Source organism: Chrysochloris asiatica, unplaced genomic scaffold (genome assembly GCF_000296735.1).
Source record: "Chrysochloris asiatica unplaced genomic scaffold, ChrAsi1.0 scaffold00177, whole genome shotgun sequence".
Taxonomy (NCBI): domain Eukaryota; kingdom Metazoa; phylum Chordata; class Mammalia; order Afrosoricida; family Chrysochloridae; genus Chrysochloris; species Chrysochloris asiatica.
This window is the reverse complement of record NW_006408695.1, coordinates 6,964,515-6,982,336: the sequence shown is the minus strand read 5'-3', so window position 1 is coordinate 6,982,336 and position 17,822 is coordinate 6,964,515.

Here is a 17,822-nt window from a genome sequence, read left to right as displayed (position 1 = left end):
ACACTAATTTCCCTTTTAACAAGGTGTGGAAGGTCTCAGGTTAAGAGTTTGGTGGTGGTGATAATATTTTTTTCCTTTTTAAAGTTTTGATTGTGCATTGAGTGATTGATAGTTTACATGGAAGAACCTTGGTTTACACTCACCCTATTGTATTTCATTCATTGCAATGATTACAACCCCCTCCATGCATCATCATTAAACAGTATTTGCTTCTGTTCCCTCTGTGTGTGTGTATTTCTTTGAATGTACACAAAAGCATTCAGGAATATATAATTATTTAAACAACCAAGGGGCACATTCTGTAAGCCTGCCTCCCGGCTGCCAGCACACAGCCTTTCTCTTTCCATGAGTCTAAAGTCCACAGCTGCTCGAGGTGATAGTATTTTGACTAAAACTCTTTTTCATTCATTGTCTTTATTTGTACACTTATGGTAGTGACATGCTTTCAAGTATATGGGTTTCAACTTGTTTTATTAAAGCAAACCAAGAATTGTTGTTGTTAATTGCCATTGAGTTGGTACCAACTCATAGTGACCTTGTGTCAGGTTTCCTAGGCTTTTAAAATCTTTACAAGAACATATCTTCCTCCCACAGAGCAGCTGGTCGGGGGAACTGCCTATCTTGTGGTTTGCAGTTCTGTGCTTATTCTATGGAACCATACCACTCCCCAAACCCAGAATAAATTTAAATAAAAACATAAAATAAATAATAAGATACATGCTATTTATATATATGGCAAAAAGTTATAAAGATAAATGACTAAATGTTGGGAAACATTGCTCTAGAGAATGAACTCAGTAAAAGCAGCCCAGCATGGTAGAAGAAGAACTGGCCTGTGAGTCAAGATGCCTGGGATGGAGGCCAACTTCTGCCCCAAACCAATGTGAAGCCTTGAGCTCTTTGTCTATCTGCCTTGGGTTTTGGATTTCTAATTTGCAATCCTGATGTTAGATTAGGTGATTTTTTAAAAAATGTACATTCCTACATAAAAGCTTAATATTCTTTCTGCTCCAGTGTATGGAACTATGCCTACTATAAGACTGGATTAAGGTTTGCTGTTGTTGTTGTTGAGTGCCGTCGAGTCAATTCTGACCCATAGCGACCCTGTATAGGGTTTCCAAGGAGCAGCTGGTGAACTTGAACTGCCGACCATTGTAGTTCAAACATGACGCCTTAGCCCAAAGCACCAAACCAGGATTAAGGTTTAGAGGATAATAAATACTGAAGGGTAAATATACTTTGGGATGAAACAGAACAAAAATGCTTCTCTTTACTCATGCCATCTTTAAAAGAAGCAGGAGAGACCATTTACCATCATTTGAATTTTAAATAAAAGAGTAATAATACTGAGATGAGTTGACTAATTCCCAAGTATGAGAAATGTCTTGCCCAATGTCACATAAAAAGGAGTAGTAACTTCTGGCAAGATTAGGCAGACACGCTAAACAGCCCCTTTAAACAAAGATATGGAGACACATGAATGAAAGAGACACAGAGGATAATCCTGGAATCCTAAGCTTCAGAGCAAAGTTTAGGGAAGTGGATTGAATACTTACTGGGGTGGCAGAAGAATGAGACTGAATGGACGGCTGACTTTACTTGGCACAGCCATCTTGAACTTTTGCTAAAAGTTTTTGAGAGACTGAGAGATGATGTTCTGATTGTGAAAATTTACATGGGCAATGGAAAAGGTGGCATTCCTTTTTCTCCCCATATTCCCCTGGATAACAGAGGTGAGGTTGGCTCTCACCCTCACCTATCCCCAATGCAGACACTGGTCTCCAGTAGTACTGAGTGTGATTTGAGCCAGTGTGAGGCAGGTGACTGCTAAACCACTGTAATGCCTGGATTCAGGTGAGCTCTGGGCTCTGCTCCAGAGCTACAGAACCCACAGAGCCTCCAGGACAGAATTAGACAAGCAGGAACCTTTTTAATCAGACAACCTGTCTCCAGCTGTACTTTGGTCTGACAGACACTGAAACTAGCAGCCAGAAGGGCCTCCACAAACTACTTCTGGATTGGGTGTCCTCAGTGTAGGCCTACAGGAACGCTATCTAAGATTGGGAACTCAGCCATCACATCCTTCCTCCACCCACCTTTGCCCCCAAGGGTTTTCTCCTCTCTGGGTCTACCAATTGCACTGGTTTTTTGTTTCTTTTTACTTTTGTTGTAGCATTTTTTAAAAATTCTTTTTTCTCCTGCTTCCTCTTTCCCTTCCCTTGGTTTTTATCCTTTTTATCTCCACTTTTGTTTTTTATTTTCTTCGTTTCTCATTTCTACCCTCTTTAGATTTTTCTTGAAAACACTCTAGTTTCTTTATTTTTCATCTTCCCTCTCTGTTTTGGTGGTTTTTCTCTTTCATTCATTTTCTAGTTATTTTTTACTTATATAGTTGTATTTTCCTGTCCCTCTTTTCTCTTTTTAATTATTGTATTACTTTTTCGTGTTGTTGCCCATTTTGTTTATTTTTCTCTTTTATTATATTTTGGTTTTGCTTTAACTTGCTTGTTTGTTTGTTCTGTTTTATTTTCCTGTATATGCTTTAGTTTCTTGTCTCACCTGACAAAAGACAGCAACCATGCCCTCAATACTCCACTCACTGAACAAGCTTCTTTGACACTTGATCAGTGATAGATACCAACCAAACCAACCTTAACTAGAGCTGTATGAATGGTGAATGGAAGCTGGTATATATGTTTCCATTCTTTAATCATACCTACTAGTAAACAGTTGGTAAGAATCTAAGAACATACCAACATACAATCATCAATTAGATACAAATACAATGACACCACAATGTCTTAGAAACAACAGAAGATTTTTGCTCACACAAAGAAACAGAAAGAATGGCTCAAATGAATACCCAAGATGCAGAGGCAGAAAACATTTCTGAGGAAGAAAAGGTAACGGAACTCCTTGGTAAAGAATTCAGAAGAATGATATTTAGGTACCTTCAGTGGAATGTTAGGAAGATCAAGAAAAGCAAGGAGAACACAGACACAATTTTAGAAGAATTTAGGAAAATGTTACAAGAAAAACTGGACAAAATTTTGAAACCCTACAAAACTTATGAATAGAAATCCAGAAGATGAATACTAAGATCTCATAAATGGACAAGGTATTGAAAGGGCAAAGAATATATTTGAGTTAAGAGAAGCCCAAATTAGTGAGCTTTAAGATGTCTCTCAATACTGGTAAGCTAGAAGAACAATATGAAGAAAGAATGAAAATTCCAAACGAAATGTGAGACTTATCTGGAATATCACGAAGAGGAATAGTTTACAGGTGATTAGAATTCCGGAACAGGAAGACACAATAAAAAGCTCATAGAATATTTGTTGAAGAGTTGCTGAAAGAAAATTTATTTAATATGAAAAATGAGAAGATAAAGATTCAAGAAGCTCAATGGTTCCCAAACAGGTTAAGCCCAGAAGAAAATCAAGACATAGTATATTCAAACTTCCCAAAATCAAAGACAAGGAAAAAAGTCCTTAGAGCAACTAGGAAAAAATGAAAAGTTACCTAAACAGAAAAACCATTAAGACTAAGCTCTGATTTCTCAGCAGAAACCATGCAGGCAAAAAGGTAATGGGATGACATACACAAAACTCAGATTAATAAATTGCCAGCCAAGAGTCATATCCAGGAAAGCTCTCTCAAATACAACAGTGAAGTTAGAACACTTTCAGATAAAAAGAAATTAAAGGAATTTGTAATAATCAGTTCAATATTACAAAAAACATCCTAAAGAGTGTTCTTTGGGTGGGGAACCAATAACAGTAGACAACAACTGAAAGTAACATGACAGTACCTCTCAGAGTTCAATCCAGATACAGAAATATATTAAAGTAAAATAAACCTACAAGACTGAAAATAGGGAACCAGAGATATAGTGAAGTCAACAAAGCAAAAAGAGAGAATAGTATAGATACAGAATTTCTAAATGGTGAACAAGTCAACTAGATTTCGAGGTAAAACAGAGTGTTTTAAATGGAAAAAAAATAATAAATTGCAAGATAACATTAAAGAAAATCAATACACCTTCACATCAAAATAAAAAAAGAGGGAAATCAGAAATATAGGGTTTCTGAGGAACAGTTGGTGGGTTTGAACTGTCAACTTCGTAGTTCACAGTCCAGTGCAGATCTTACAGCATCACATCAAAGTCTTAACAGCACATCAAAATTAAAAAAGGGAAACCAGAAAGATTTAGTAAACTTTAAAACAACAGGAATGAACAAAATGGAAAGAAAGCCCACAAACAAAATGAATTCAGCACATAAATTTATGTGAAACAAATAAAGTAGCAACACCACACACACACAACACAAAAACCACAGCAAACTGATAGCAACCAATTCATGCCTATCAATAATTATGCTAAATATAAATGGTTAAATGCATCAGTCAAAAGACAGAGAATAGCTGAATGAATACAAACTTTGGTACATACATACAATGGATACTATGCAACACTGAAGAATAATGATAAATCTGTGAATCACTTCATAGCATGGATGAACTTGGAGGACACTTATTGGATGAAACCACTGTTGTAAAAAGTTAAGAAAAGGTTTTCTTGCTAAAAGAAACATTCTATAGTGACTACTAGGGGTAGGAGGGAAGGGAAAACTATTCAATGCGTAGAGGGTAGACACATGTTAACCTGGGTGATAAGGAAGGCGATATACAATAAGAGGGAAGTTGGCACAGGAAAGATTAAGGTAGTGGAAGACATAGGGAGGAGTACAAGTGTTGAAGTGAATAGAGGTAAATACTGTTAATTGAGATGGTACATGGAAGGGATTGCAGTCATTATAATGGCATGAAGTGTATGATTTGTCAATGTGGGAGTGATGATCTGCTCTGTAAACTTTCACTCAGTTCACATTATGAAGTCTAAAAAAATTTATTAAGCAAATAAAAAATAGGAGTAGTGCTGAGGCAATGGAAATCAGATTTTCCTACTCTTGTGCTGTTTTATATTAGCTTTAGGTCACTTTAGTTGAGGTTGAATTAAAAAAAAACTAAAACTTTTAATTGTGAATTGAGTGAAAGTTTACAGAGCAGATCATTGATTTGACATTGAGCAAATTATATACTTCATCTCAAGGTATATATTCCCTTTAATGTAATGTAATATCACTTCTGCTTCCTCCCAGTGTTTATTGTTTCTATTCTTCTTTCCCAAGTCTTCTGAAATCTGTCATTGGAAAAATACTGCCCTTTTGATCTCAGATAGTTGCCTTTTCTAGAGTATGCTTACCTCACGAATATTGTTTCCTCTTTGCCGGGGTCTGACCTTGACATAGTTGTGTAGTTCACCAGTGTTGGGTTCACGAGGAGGGGAGATCCAGCGGTGATAGAGATAGCAAAAGAGACACAGAGATGCAAAGAGAGAGACAAAGAGACACTCCGAAACCAGAGTGAATGCTGGACTGACATCAGGCAGATCCTGCATTGCAAACATCTCAGCCACGAAGGCTGTAATATCCTGCATAGTAAACATCTTAGCTAAACAGGCAGTATGGTTGCAAGGCTGGACTGTGCCCCTTGCGTGCTGTAACGCACGCCTTGCCAGTCGTAATGCACCTGGATTCGTTCTGCGCCTTCCTTTTATTTAGGGAGGTACTTTACACAAAGCTAGGAGGGGCTGAGACAAGGTACAGCTGTCAATCTTATTTTTCCAGACATTCAGGCAACTTTACATCATACTTTGCAGGTTTGAATCTCAGACCGCAACTTGGTTTCTCAAGCTTAATTAACATACCTTTTAGCACCTAGCCTCAAATGGAGGGAGGAAAGGGAGGATCGAGAGGATTCCTATTGTGTCGGCTGCTCAGCCCAGGTTCTTCAGGAAAAGAGGCACCTGGGTGAATAGGCAGCACCTGGAAACACTTTAGGGAGGGCATTCCTATTGTCCTTGGAACAGACCAGGGAGCCACCTAATTTACCTTGAATGAATTCTCTGAGGGAAGAACTTTGCCTGTTTGGAATTTTACAGTCTTGACTTTTAGGAAAATATTACATTTATCTGTGTATATCAAGGGCTTCATGTCTGCAATTAATAAAACATAACTGGATATTAAGATTAAAAATAACTTGTTATTAACTGCCAGGTGGCTAGATCTGTTACACTCGGGCATATAGGGCCTTGAACCTCTGACCAGGCCTTCACGGTCTGCAACACCCCTTCCCCCACCCAATGGTTGAAAATGAACAAATGAGCCATGAGAATTTCAGTTCCAGACCTGAATGGTGACCAATGGCCACAGTCTCAAGGTTCCACCAGCTTCTAACTGACCAACTAGCCTAACCTTTTTTATGGTTTTGAGTTTTGTTTTACATTTTTTCTCATTCTATAATTCTAATATGATCCCACTCATGGCAGTTGATATTGGTAGCTGGCACCATCTAGTTCTTCTGGTCTCAGGATCATGGGGACTAGTGTTTATGTGCTCCATTAGTCCATTGGACTAATTGTTTCCAAGAGTCTTCAATTTTCATCTTTCCTCTGGGTAAGGAGAGACTAATAATTGTACCTTAGATGGCTGCTTATGAGCTTTTAAGAACTCAGAGACTAAATATTTTAACAATATATTTTTTTTAGACCCAAAGTGACCTTTGTCTATCCAATACAGCCTGGCTCTCTACCACATAGTACTATCAAATGAAGAGGTACACTGAGATATTTTGATTTCTCTTAAAGAGCAAAATCATAATGATTTCTCAGCTTCCATTAAGCTTGTTAGTTCTAGAATCTACTTAGGTCAATAAAAAAGAAGGGTTAACTCTACCCCTTTTGCACTACTCAATTCAACTAGATTCCCAAATTATTTCTCACTCTTTTCCCAGCCAGAGTTTAAGAAAACTTAGAATCAGCCTTCTTCAGGCCTAGCCAGCTCATTCATTAACCTTTCTCCCTGCAACTGGGTGGTAAGATACCAAGACTAGAATTTAAGCTTTGGTGGGGTGGGGTGTTCCACTTAAGTTTCTTACCTAAGGAAACCTTAGCATCTAACCCAGCATCACCACACAGGCCACTTCTGTGAAATCAGGTAAACTAAGGGGAGTTGATTTTTTGATTATTTCCCCCTTTTCTTACAGCAGAAGGGGTGATGAACAAGGAAAAGTCTAGATTTTAAAGCACTTGAGTCGTATACCATGTATATCTCCCTATTCTTTGCTCACCAAAATCCCTTTTATAGCAACAATAGGACAAACCCACTTGTATTCCGCCTCTGGCTTTTCAGAAGTTCTTCATATACTGGGAGAACCTGGACCACATAGACCCAATCACAGGGCAAAAGAAAGCAGGCATAAGATGCAGACAACTGAGGCCAAACAGAACTTGAAACAGGATAGAGATCATAGAACCAGAGTCCTCAGTTTCCTTACTCTTCACTGCTGTTTATTATAATTACTTTCCCATTTTTCTTCTAGCACTTTTGTTATTCTGTATTCTACTCATCTTTGTTATTCTTGCCTTCTAGCTCATGTTCTTCATTTCTTTCAATAATGGCACCATTCCTTACTTCTCCTTCCCAAATCCTAGCGATGACTTGGGTTGACTAGTCTTCCAGTTCCTTAATCTGTTCATCTTTGATGATGGCTTCTTCCACTTCACCTCAGCCATCTACAACATGCATAGTCACATCTGTCTCTAAAGAACTCATATGCTTCATTCTCTGAAAACAATCTCTTGTTTTTCTAAGTTTTTTTTTTTTTTTTACTTCTTCTATAACCTTATACAGAGTAACTTTATACTATAACTTACTCAAGATATCCAGTCCTCTGTTTTCACTCCATTTATTTCTAATCTATCAGACCTTCTTGATTTAACATCCTGAATTCTATGACAAATCAAAAGAAATCTTGTAGATTTATTCTTTCACTTCCTGTTTATCTCCACCTTTTGTCAAACAATTTGTCATGCTGTGGTGACTTGTGTGCTACTGTGATGCTGGAAGTTATGCTACTGATATTTTAAACAACAGGATCATCCATGATGGAAATGTCTCAGCAGAGTTTTTAGACAAAATACACTAGGAAGAAGGAAAGCCAGACTACTTCTGAATGGTCACTGAAAATCTTATGAATAGCTGCAGAACACTGTCAGATACAGTGTTAGAAGATGACAACATTATGAATAGCAATGGAACATTGGGAGATATAGTGTTGGAAGATGTGCTCCTCATGTTGGAACGCACTAAAGATATGATGAGAGAAGAGCTGCCTCCTTAAAGCAGATGGAGGAGGTGGTGCCATTGAGTCTGTTCTTATAGTTGTAATGTCATTGTTGTTGTTGTTAAGTGCTATTAAGTGTTAAGTGCAATTCCAACTCCTAGCAACCCTATATAGGTTTTCTGAGGAGTGACTTGTGAGTTTGAACTGCCAAACATATGATTCAAACCGACCTTGAGGTTGAGCACTTACCCTATGGTGCCATACCGGGATTCCTATAGTTATATAAGAGACGAAATATTTTACGAGACCAGAAAGCCTCATCTTTTTCCCACAGAGTGGCTGGTGGAGTCTAATAGCTGATATACTGATTAGAAGCCCAGCCAGTAACCACTGTGCTACCAGTTGACCATAATGACATGAATGGTGATCATAATGATGTGAATGGAGCAAAGCTTTCAGGACCTTCATTCATTGATGGGGCAAAACTCAAGATGAGAAGAAACAACTGCAAACATCCATCAAGAATCAGAACATGGAGTATATGAAGTATGATTCTAGGAATATTAGAAGTTGTCATTGAAAAGAAGTGCATAAAGATCATTATCCTAGGCACTAGTGGAATGAGATGGACTGTTATCGGCCATTTGAATTAGACAATCAAATCATTTACCATGCTAGAAAAGTAAAATTAAAGAGGAATGGTAGTCACATTCATCATTAGAAAGAGCATTTCAAGATCAATCTTGAGGTACAATCCTGTGATTGGATAATACCCATACGCCTTAAAAAGAATATCAGTTAATATCAATATTATTTAAATGTATGCATCAATCTCAAATGTCAGTGGTGATAAAATTGAAGAATTCTACCAAATTGTTCAGCCTGAAATTGATCAAACATGCCATAAAGATGCACTGATCATTACTGGTGCTTGGAATGTGAAAGTTGGAAACAAAGAGAAAGGATCAGTAGTTGGAAAATATTAACCATGGTGAGTGAAATGATGCTAGAGATCCCATGATAGAATTTTGCAAAACCAGTGACTTATTCATTGCAAATAATTTTTTTTCAAACAACATAAAGACCTCACCAGATGGAATACACAGAAATAAAATTGACTACATCTATGGGAAGAGACTGTGGAGAAGCTCAATATCATCAGCCAAAACAAGGCCAAGGGCTGACTGTGGAACAGATGATCAATTGCTCATATGCAAGTTCAGGCTGAAGCGGAAGAAACACAAACAAGTCCACAAGAGCAAAAATATGACCTTCAGTATATCCCACTTGAACTTAGACATCATTTCAAAAACAATTGATACATTAGACACTAATGACTGAATACCAGAAGAGCTGTGGAATGAGTGTGATAGGATGAGTGTAAAATTGATGTTCTTCCATGTAAACTATCATTTTTTTTTTAAGAGAAGATAGAAGGAATACACAGAGTCACCGCACCAAAAAGAAATAGTCAATGCTCAACCATTTCAAGAGGTAGCATGTAATAAAAAATTGATGGTACTGAAGGAAGACATCCAAGCTACCCAGAAGGCATTGGTGAAAAACAAGTGTCCAGAAATTGACGGAATAAAAATTGAAATCTTTCAACAAATTGATGCACCACTGAAGGTGCTCACTCATCTATGCCAAGAAATCTGGAAGACAGCTACCTGACCAATTGGTTGGTCGGGAGAAGACGTGGAACTAGAGATATTATTGTCTTAATTTAAAAAATGTATTTACCATGAAAAACTGACTTGACATACACACACACAAACACTCCCCAGTCGTGTGCCATCCTCACAATTGCTGTTATATTTGAGCCCATTGTTGCTGCCACTATGTCACTATATCTCATCCCTTTTATTCACTAACACTCCGTTTTATCAAGCATAATGTCCTACTCCAGGCACTGGTTCCTGACGACATGTCCGAAGTATGGGAAACTTGCCATTCTCACCTCTGGGAGGCATTCTGCTGCACATCTTCCAAGACTGATGTGGTTGTTCTTCTGGTTGTTGTTAAGTGCTGTCGAGTCAGTTCTGACCCATAGTGACCCTGTATAGGGTTTCCAAGGACCAGCTGGTGAGTTTGAACCATTGACCTTACAGTTCAAATGGCTTTGCAGTCTGGATCATTAACCCACAGCACAACACCAGGACTCCATTCTTCTGGTAGTCAGTGATATTTTAATATTCTCCAACACCATAATTCAAATGCATCAATTCTTCTGCATTCTTCCTTATTCATTGTCCAACTTTCACATGTGTATGAGGCAATTGACAATACCATGGCTTGAGTCAGGTGCACCTTCGTCCTCAAACTGGTATCTTTGCTCTTGAACACTTGAAAGAGGTCTTGTGCAGCAAATTTGCCTAACGCAATATGTTGTTTGATTTCTTGACTCTGCTTCCATGATCATTGATTGTGGATCCAAGCAAAATGAAGTCTTTGACAACTTCAATCTTTTCTCCATTTATTATGATGCTATTTCTTGGTCAGCAACCACAATGTCAAAGATGAGGGAATTGATGTTTTACCAGCTTCTATAGTCTGAAATTGATAAAATGTGCAATCAACATGTATTGATAATTACTGGTTTCAATGTGAATGTAAGAAAAAAAGAGGGATCAGCAGTTGAAAATATGGCCTTGAAGATGGAAAACACACCTGAGAGCCCATAATAGAATTTTGCAAGACCAACAATTATTCATTGCAAATATTTTTTAAAACAACATAAATGGTTAATATGTTGGTTTTCCATCCTTTGGAGATTAATATTTCAAAGTGCTATTTGGCTCATCTTTCTATATGAAATAGATCAGAAATGGAATCTACTGAGAAACAGAAATATTGAGCTATGCTTATTTCACTGAAAATATTGTATTGCACTTTATTACTTAGTAAGTTTTCTAATTCTTTACATGTTATTTAGACATGTATGATGGGTTTCCCTTTCCTGTGTTACCATATTTTGAGATGTGACCTGCTAAAAATGAATCAAACTGAGTAGATACAAGTTCAAGTAAACAAAATGTTAAAAATTCAGTTTTGTAGGGATCCAAACATTTTATTCCTTCCTCAGAAAGATAGTCTATATTTAAGGATTGTTATAATGATAGTAATAGTGTGTTGCAAATTCATTTTCTAATATTGATGTTCTTTATTAATATTTTCAGTTCATGAGTAAAGCCAAAACCATGTCTTCGTTTAAGTATGATAATATACAATCCCTGCACTTTGAACTGTTTTTAGGTTTACCGATTTTGAGTTCTGTCAATCACTGACTCCATCTGTAGCAAATCAAGAATGAAATGATTTAGGGTTGAATAATTTGCAAACAAAGCAATGTACAGAAAAAATTGATGGGGAAAAAAACTCTCTAATATGTCTTTTCTAAGGGCTTTCTACTTAAAGAAAATACACCTATTTTAATAGAGGAAAGAGTTACCAATGGTAATTTAAATATTATTGCTAAGACAACAAATTATGAAGAAGTTAGTGAAGGAGAACTTAGTTTTAAAAAGGTTACAGGTGAACTTAACATGATAGAGTAATTATGTCGAAAGTCAGGTATCTTCTGACATTTCATTGGTAGAAATAACATTTATATGGACAATTGCATACAACAGAATATCATCTGCATGTGTATCGTAGATGCCTTCTACACAAAGAAATAAGGAACCTTGACAGTGTTCTAAGAAATTTCCACTTCACAATACTCAGGCATATGGACTATTATCCTCCAACTTAACAGATGGCAGAAATGAGACAGAGAGACAATATTAATTTGAGGAAGATCACATGGTTAATGAAAGCAGTGCCAGGATTCTAACCTAGACATTTTGACCCCAGGACTGACTCTGACTCCTTGTATTATGTTGTCTTGATTTCCACTCAGGACTCAGGATGAGATGAATAGGACTTGAATAGATATTTCTTCCAACAAGACATACAAATAAACAAAAAATAACTGAAAAGTAATGGGCTACAATTGAGCCCTTTGCTGCTTCCAATGCCAATTCATCTCATTGAGGGGTCTTCCTTTTTTTCACTGACCCTTGACTTTACCAAATATGATGTCTTTCTCTGGTACTGGTCTCTCCTGGTGATTTGTCTGAAGTTTGGGAGACAAAGTCTGGCCATTCTGACTTCTAAGGTGCACTCTGGCTGTACTTCTGTTTGTTCTTTTGGCAGTCCATGGTACTTTTAATATTCTCCTTCAACACCATAATTTAAACGCATCAATTCTTCTACAGTCTAAAGTTAATTCTGAAAAAAAATCACCTTTTCAAGGCAGTTCTTCCTGACTATTCTATTTGAAGTTGCTACTTCTACTCACACTAATTGCTGTTTTATTTTTCTCATATCCAAGATTTTTTTTTTCTTAGCACAAGTCACCAAGATATCACTTATTTTAATTATGTATATTAACTTTTTCTTTTCTTTTCTTTTTCTTTAATTTTCACTTACTACCCACCCCACTAGAATAACACAGTCTTCAAGTAGGCAGGTCTTTGGATATTTTTTTAGTGACTGCTGTATTCTCCAGTACCAAGAACAATGTCATTGCCTTTCACATGTTGTTGCTGTTAAGTGCCATCGAGTCGGTTCTGACCCATAGAGATACTGTATAGGGTTTCCGAGGAGCAGCCGGTGACTTTGAACTGCCGACTTTATGGTTCAAACTGACCGTGTGGTCTAACACATTATCTTGCGGCGCCATACCAGTACTTTAATAAACATTTTTTAATTGGCCTTCTTTCTAAAAAACTTTGTTGGTGGTGTTGTGCTGTAGAGTCAGTTCCAACTCAAAGCAACCCTGTATAGAGTTCCGAGGAGCGGCTGATGGGTTTGAATATCCGATCTTGTAACTCAAACTGACCGTGGGTCAAGCCCATTATTCTGCAGCGCCGTACTTGACATATAATTTCAGAGACTTTGATGGCCCTATCAGGGCCCGGAGGAGCTCTGGTAATGTAGTGGTTACAAATCGGGCTGCGAACCGCAAGGTCAGCAGTTTGAAACTACCAGCTGTTTCGCAGGAGAAAGATGAGGCTTTCTACTCCCGTAAAGATTTATAGCATCGGAAACCTTATACAGGGTCACTGTGACTCAGAACCGACTCTACGGCACATAACAACTAGGACCTGGGACCCCTGAAGCTCAATTTTAAGTATTCTTTCTGAATATTTCTCATATACTTCACCATTATGGAGTTAAATATCACTACACGTGGCATCAGGATTGGAGGAAGACTCATTAACAGCCTGCGATATGCAGATGATACAATCTTGCTTGCTGAAAGTGAAGAGGACTTAAAACACTTACTGATGAAGATCAAAGAGCACAGCCTTCAATATGGATTGATTACATCTCAATGTAAAGAAAACAAAAATCCTCACCACATTCTTATCAATGGAGAAAAATTTGAAGTTGTCAAGGACTTCATTCTTCTTGAATCAACTATCAACACTCATGGAAGTAGCAGTCAAGAAATCAAACTACATATTGCTGCACAAGGCCTTTTTAAAGTGTTGAAGAGCAAAGATGTCAGCTTGAGGACTAAGGTGTGCCTGACCCAAGCTATGATGTTTTCAATAATCTCATATGCATGTGAAAGCTGGACAGTGAATAAGGAAGACCGTAGAAGAATTAATGCCTTTGAGTTATGGTGTTGGAGGAGAATATTGAAAGTGCCATGGGCTGCCAAAAAACCCAATAGATCTGTTTTGGAAGAAGTGCAGCCAGAATGCTCCTTGGAGGCCAAGATGGCCAAACTTCAAATCTCATACTTTGGACATATTGTCAGGAGGGATAAGTCACTGGAGAAGGATATCATGTTTGGTAAGGTGGAGGGTCAGAGAAAAAGAGGAAGACCCCTAGCGAGATGGACTGGCCAAGTGGCAGCATAGATGGACTCAAGTGTGGCAACAGTAGTGAGGTTGGCCCAGGATCGGGCAGTATTTCATTCTGCTGTGCATAAAGTCACTATGGGTCCGTACCAACTCGATGGCACCTAACAACAACAACAACATATTGATCAATTACAAATTGATTTCTTTAGTCTAAATATCTCCCCAATGTTCTCATTCAAAAGTAAAATATTTATTTCTACCTCAATCTGAAATTTCTATAGAAAGAGAGGTCATTATCTTTCTAGTCCCAAATTGCTTATTTTCCTTCACAAACAATGTCTGTGAACCATCATGTACTCAAGAACCCAACTCAGAAACTGGAATGTCATTCCAGATTTATTTATTTTTTCCTCCCAGCATGCCATCAACCAATAAACAGGTGCTATTGTTCTATATATTAGACATCTCTCAAACCCATCACCATGCATATTTCTCCTCTTTTTTTTAAGTTTTCATTGTGAATTATGTGATAGTTTACATGGGGGAACATTAGCTTCACATTCATCTTATCATTTTTGTTTCATTGCAATGATTACAAGCCCTCAATGCATCATCAAACAAACAAAGGGTACACCCACAAGTCTGCCTCCTGGCTGTCAGCACACAGCCCCTCTCCCTTTCTGAGTCCAGAGTTCCCAGATGCTCCATTTGTCCACGTCATCATCTCTGCCTCCATCTCTGGTGTCACTGATTCTCTGGATAGGATGCATTCTGTTCTTCTCCCTTGATGTATTTCTCCTTTTTAACTGTCCTTGCATTAGCTGAGGATCTTAATAATTCTCACTGGATTATTTAAACAACCTTTTAATTTGTCCCACTCTCATAAAAATATAAACTTCATTAGCTTCCTCCCTTTTGGAACTTTCTTATGACTATAGGATACAATTTTTTAAAAAAATTCAGAACAGTATTTAAAATATGTTGTAGACTTTATTACTGTTCACGAGTATTTTTTCTTCTTTAATCCATCCTGATCATATGAAAGACTACATTTTCTTGCTCCTTTTTCACTTTGGTAGGGGCATTGGATTCTTTATGGCTAATGGGTCAGAGGTAATGCATATCATTTATTTGACAAAGTACTTAAGAACTGGCATACAGTTCACAGTACTGTCCTTCCTTGTTGCAGGTAACGCTGAAGTTTCATGTTGACATGAGATGCCATGAGATTGAAGTAGCTTGATACACTGAGCCAACACAGAGGACAGCCAACATGGAGGACAGTTGTCTGAACCCATAACAGACTTTACATGAGTAAGAAAAACACTTTTGTTGTATGAAGCTACTAATCTTTTGGTATTGTTTGTTACTTCAGAATAAATTTTACATTGCATTGCTCATTTACCTCTATATCTCACACTACAACCAGCATGGATATATATGCAATAGTGTGTTAACACACACACATGCACATAGACATTTTAATGTCTAGAACTGACACCAAACTAGTTGGATGTTCCAGATTCCATCATGTTGCCCCATGCCTCCAGGGACTTATACACAATGTTCTCTTGGTCTTTAATGCTATTTCCTTCTTCGTTTGCCTAGAGAACTTCCTCTTATTCATCCCTTGAATTCTTGCTCAAATGTCAGATTTGGTGGAAAATATTTCCTATCATCAAAGACAGAAATGAACACATTGTTTTATTTTAAATCATTCCACGTTTCAAATGATAGAGCAAATATTTGTGTGCTGTGTCAGTCTTTCACTTGAATAACTTATTTGAGGGCCTGAACAATATCCCTTGTACCTTGGGATCAACAATGCTTTTTAACTACATGGATATTAAAAAAAATTTTTTTTAAAGCACAGATAAACACCCAGGCTTTAATAAATGTGGACATTCTCTATTTTTATATCTAATTCATGGAAATTATAGGAAAGACATACAAATTAGATTATTAAATGAAGAGTTGTACTCAGAAACAAGAGTGAGAATTCTGTAATTCAAAGAAGTGAGGAGGTCTGTGAAAGGAGGGTTGTTGTTGTTGTTAGGTTCCATGAAGTCGATTCTGTATAGAGTTTTCAGTGAGTGACTGGTAGGTTTGAACCACAGATATTGCAGTTATCAGTCGAGAGCTTCACCTACAGTGCCACACCAGGTTAAAGGAAAGTACCAGATGAACAATTACAGCAGTTATTTGACACTACAGTGGGAGCCAATGTTGACCAGGTGAGAAGTCATGAAGATTCCAATGAGAAGCTGAAAACTGACAAGGCAGTAAAAGGAAGTCATTGGAGAAAGGGAACCATCACGATGGAAAAGTAGCCAGACAGAATCAATGATTATTTTTAAAGTCCATATTGGAAAAGAGATAATAGTCTAAAGAAAGGAAGAGTTCATGCAAGAAACTGGAGTTAGTAGAGCCATAAGAAAATATTTGAAAATAAGCACTTTTAATATTTTGTACTATTGTGCATAAGGTTACTCTGAGTTGGTACTGACTCGATGGCCCCTACCAACAACAATATTTCCAATACCTAAACGTAGAGAATAACAGTTATAAAACAACAAGGGGAAGATATGAAACAAAAATACATTGAAATTCAAAATGAATCAATTGGGTAATGATTGAAGTGAAAATAAAAATTTAAAAATACTAAATGTAATTTTGAAATTAAAAATAAAATGCAATAGAAAGCATGAATAGCTGAATGTCCACAGATATAAAATTAATCAAAGATGTGAAAAATCATGCTGAAATATATCCCCAGGTAAAGAGTTCAAAAGTATGAGAAGAAAAAATACAGTAGCTATTCAGAAGGTCCAGTTGTTGTTGTTAAATGCTGTCAAGTCAGTTCAGACACATAGCAACCCTGTAGTCAGGGTTTCTGAGTAGTGGCTGGTGGGTTTGAACTACCAACTTTGAGGTTAGCAATCCAGTGCTTATCCTACAGGACCACACCAGAACTTAGTGTAAATGGGCACAATAATTTGTATGGCAACCCAGGAGTATTAATGCAATTAAAATGTACATGTTATCTAAAGAAACAATTTTACTCAAAAGTGTCTAAGACAAACACTCTCACATGCCTAAGCATGTTCATTATAGTGTTATTTACAAAAGGGCCTCGGTAAAGTAATGATAAACATAATTATTACTATGGAATAATACATACCAATACTTCTTATTCTAGAAGAAATGAGCAAGATATACATGTATCAATATGGATTTAGCTCTATGACTTAATATTGAGTGGAAAGGACAGGATAACATATATTTAATGAAGAAATGAAAATACCAATAATCTCACAAAACAATACATGCTTTCTACATGTAACAGAAATTTTGTGTGTATGTTTTATATATCATAGAAGAAAGTATGGAAGGAGATTAGCAAATATAGTCAGTTATGGAGGAGTGATCAAAAGAGGATTTATTCTTATCTATAATAATTCAAGGACTTCTGGTGTGTTGCTGTGGATGAGCACTGAACTGTGAAACTCAGGTCAGCAATTCAAACTCACCACCTGTTCCTTGGAAACTCTATATAGGGTGGCTATGAATAGGAACCGACTCCATGGCACTTATCTACAACAATGAGTTCTGTAGAGTCAACACTTTGCAGTTCAAACCAAAGTTAAGCAAAGTTGGCAGGCAGTTCACTTACCAACTACTCCTCAGAAACCCTATCCAGGGCTGCTATGAGTCAGAACTGACTTGATAACACTTAACAACAACAACAACCTAGTAATTCAAAGTCTTTAGTGTGTA